The 3,881-nt window shown below is 49.2% G+C and overlaps 1 pseudogene; it reads right to left on the bottom strand.

Moving 5' to 3' along the window:
• Positions 1 to 2,637: 2,637 nt before the first annotated feature.
• On the bottom strand, positions 2,638 to 2,976 carry LOC144134344 (ipis-1 pseudogene; annotated as a pseudogene).
• Between the last annotated feature and the right edge of the window lie 905 nt (positions 2,977 to 3,881).

Raw genomic sequence — 3,881 nt, 5'->3', positions numbered from 1 at the left:
CCGAGTCATAGTGCTTAATTTGAGCGAGCTATGTACGGAAAACAATTTGCCCCTGCATTACGTTGGCAGTTCCACGCAGCTTGCGCGACCTAAAAAAATATTTCAGAGAGGTAATATCTGGCAACGAGCAGCTTGCAGTACAGCACGTACAATACAAAACTTGACTACGCCGCCGCAATTCAAACCTATGACCCCACCGATCATAGAAGCCGCCAACATGTCCGAACACAGCCCCTGCCCATGCCGTTCGGTGTGTTCGTGGGCCTCCGCCGTCGGCTCTAGGTGACCTAGCTGCGGCCCGGCAGCGTTCCGTACCAGTGCTCATCCGATCTTCATCTGTTCATCTCTTTCATTGTGACAGCAAGCCCTGCATCTTCTCTTCTCTGTTCTTCCCTCCTGTCACGCCCATCGTCACGTCCTGCGTTTCACCTTCACTGCCGTTCTTCTAGTTCGCTCGATTAGGACGATCGCTCGGCAGCCCCCGGTTGTGACACGGACTAGAAGACGACAAAGTGGGCAGTGGCGCGGCACGGAGAGCTCGCGCTAGGACCACTGCCATTAAATCATTCCATCGCCATCTGTCATGTAGTCCTGTCTTCATCGGCTTGCCGTCACGTAACAATATCTTCCAAGGTTTCGGGAATGGGTGGGCCAAATTTTGGTAGTGGCTCAAGGTCAACGTGAAAACCCATGCCTTCATGGAGGACCTTGTAGACATAGTACACCTTATGCAGCTTACAGTAACGCTGCGGCTATGGTAGGCATCACAAGGGTACTTTAAGGTTTCCATCCTGAAAAATACATAAGGCAAGTGAAATTTATGAGGCCTTCCAGATAGCGAAACATGGCGATGCGTACATATGCCAGTTCCTAATCTCTTGTTATCATGTCTAAGCAATTTGATTTTTTGTATGATGTCTAATACGTCACAAGCCCTGGCTTGATGCATGCGTGGGCGTATTACTGAGCAGTGTTTTAAAAAAAAAACTTTTCAGTTGTTAGTGCAGCCGTTGTCCTGAGTGGTTCTGTCTTGTGTATATATGCGTCTTCTCTCGGTGAAAAAAAAAATGGCTGTCGTTTAGCTCTGGTTCAATCTGGAGTGACGCGATAGCTACAGCTGGCCGAGTGGAACTCGCTCAGTCGAATTGTAAAGTCAGTCTTTCGCCGCTCTGTTTTGCTGGGCGTTCCTTCATCTTCGTCCCTGGACGTGGATTCACTCTCTCCCCCAGCTGCAACAGTGGCTACGACGCCGCCACGCTGAAAGCTCGAAATGCTACATTACGCTATAATAATAATGATAATTATTATTAAAGCGTAACGTAGGCGCGCGGTGCGTACACCAGCTGCGTGCTCTGATGTCACTCCGCGCATGCGCACAACTGACGTGGCGGGCGGCGTCCGCTCCGCCGTCGGCGCAGCGGTTAGGCGAGCGCACCAGCTGCGGGCTATGACGTCACCCCGCACATGAGCACAGCTGGAGGAGCGGTGGCGCCACGGCTCGGCCCGCAGCCACGCTGACCTCGCGAAGTGGCTGGCGTAGTGTAGCTATCGCTACAAAAATTCAGCATTCCTTTTTTATTTTGCTGCCGGCTTTAGCACAAGGGAAAAGTCGCCTGATTGTAAGCTCCATCTGTGTTCCCAAGAGAACCTTTTTGCTTTGCTAGTTAGTGCTTCAATATAGTACGTAATAATAAGCGAGACACAAAAGACCAGGCGCTACCGGCAACTGCTTTTTCTTTTCAAAGGCGCAAATATACAGGCAGCCAGTCACAATGCTTATCAGTTGCAGAAAACGTTAGAATGGTGCCGAGGCCCATAAAGCGATAAAGAAACACGTTTGACAAACAGATATGCGAAAGCCGAATGATGCGCGTTTAAAAGATACTGAAAAGTAATTTAAATTGTGGTGTAAAGCGCCAAAGAAACACGTTCGATGGATGAGGTTATGAAGGAGAAAATGGAATTAAGATGCTTAAATGATGATAAACAGTATACATTCTACAAAGAACATTGCGTGCAACAAACATTCGCACTTCTGTAGACAGCGGGTCACGTACACGTGATCATTAACCCAGAAAAAAAATCTTTCCACAAAAAACGTTTACTTCTCCTTTGTCACCTTATAGTCGCGCTCCACAAGGTGTCGTTATCTTGTTACTTTCAAAGAATTTGGTGGTGCGTGAGCATCTCTCAAATGCTCTCGAGCCACAGTGCTTACTTCGTGTGAGCCATGAAGTGAAAAAAAGAATTGCACGTATGCGCGTTGGCTTGCGCATACGTGCAAGCTACGTAAACAAGGGCTTCAACGCAGTAATATCATGCAACGAGCAGCTCGATGTGCAGCACATGGTGTCAGAAGTTGGTGGAAAAAAATCGAAATAATTAAAGGAGAAGTTTACCGTCCGTTTTCTTTGTATAAAAATAAAACGATATTTATAGTCATAATGCAGTGCCCCAAACATTGAAGAAAATTCTGCAATCAGTGCAAAAATTTTGTACGCCTAAAGTGATCACTTTTCACAGCTTTCGAACCGATTTTAGAAACAGGATAACGTCTAAGTCATTCATCTTAATCAGGAACATGAAAGGATGGTTCACAAAAAAACACGCAGCAGTTTCAGCGGTCCGAACAGCGGGTTAGAAAACCGAATTCGTTGCCGCTGCCTCGGGCTCTGTGCCGTCCTCGTGGACCTGGACGAGCGCCTTGTGGATCAGGTCAGAGACGCTTGGCGCACCGGTCTCGAATGCTCCGGAGAGGTCGGCCTGGCCCGGTGTAAACAAGTCCTTGACGCCGAGGTCCTCGAGTGTATCCCGCAGAGCCACGCTGTGCTCGATCCTGAACTTGGGAAGAAAGAGTTGCACGTTGTCCACCATTTCCATGCTTGCTAGAAGCCCAGACAGGTTGGCTGGAGTCAGGCCCTGCTCCAAGTCGCGAAGTCCCTGGACGTCGTCCGGAAGGAGGATGGCCATCGACATCATCTGACCCCTTTATGGCATTTCAAGGGCACTGGCGCACAACTCATCGGAGTAGCCCATGTTGAAGCTATTGTACTGGTAAATCATGTTCGCTGGCACGACTTTGCTGTCGTTGAGACGGAACATCTGACGCGTCGTTTGGACCGAGTCGAAAGGCCACTCCCAGGAGCCCCTGAAGCAGATGGCACTGAGATGAATCAACGCTGTGTTAGTGTCCACACTTCCGGAGGGAAGGATGGGGGGGTATTTGACCCTGTTTGCTTTGAAACCCAGGCGTTGGCTTTTCGCCGAATCGACTCGTGGCCGCATACGAAGGCGACCGACTTTATCGTGGTACAGTAAGACGCGTCCAGAAGGGCGCGGTAGCTGATATGGATTGAAAACTTTTCATCGCTGTAAACTCGATTGGCGACGTGGAACGTGACTTCGGGCGCGTAGACTGATAGGACAGTCAACAGATTGGAGAACTGGTCTTGGATTCGGCACTTGCTCGCCTAGAGAAGGTGCTCGACCACACATTTTGGCTACGGCATCGGTGGGTGGGTTTACATGTAAGGAGCCAACTCAACAGGGAATATATTGCATTGACGTGGCGATTCGTGATCGTCAGCATCATAATCAGCCAGAGTGCCCTTTTAACCCTGTCCAAAGGCAGCTGCAGAAATGTTATTCTCGCAAGCTGCCTTATCTTATCCGCCCACTTTACTCTCTTCCGCCCTGCTACTTTTGCCTTTGCTTGTAATCCGCTCCGTTATCCTTAACGGCCAGCGCTTACCTTCCCTTCCCATTATGTACCCTGCCGATACCCGCCGCCTCTTGATTTCGGGTAAGAAATCTGACTAGCGATTGGTCACTTATTCTCTTTTAAAGCCAACAGATAATTTTATTTTCCGAAGCTTTCTGCG

This window comes from Amblyomma americanum, chromosome 5 (genome assembly GCF_052857255.1).
Source record: "Amblyomma americanum isolate KBUSLIRL-KWMA chromosome 5, ASM5285725v1, whole genome shotgun sequence".
NCBI classification, from domain to species: domain Eukaryota; kingdom Metazoa; phylum Arthropoda; class Arachnida; order Ixodida; family Ixodidae; genus Amblyomma; species Amblyomma americanum.
Note: the sequence above shows the minus strand (reverse complement) of the source record. Positions and strands in the feature narration are given on the sequence as shown.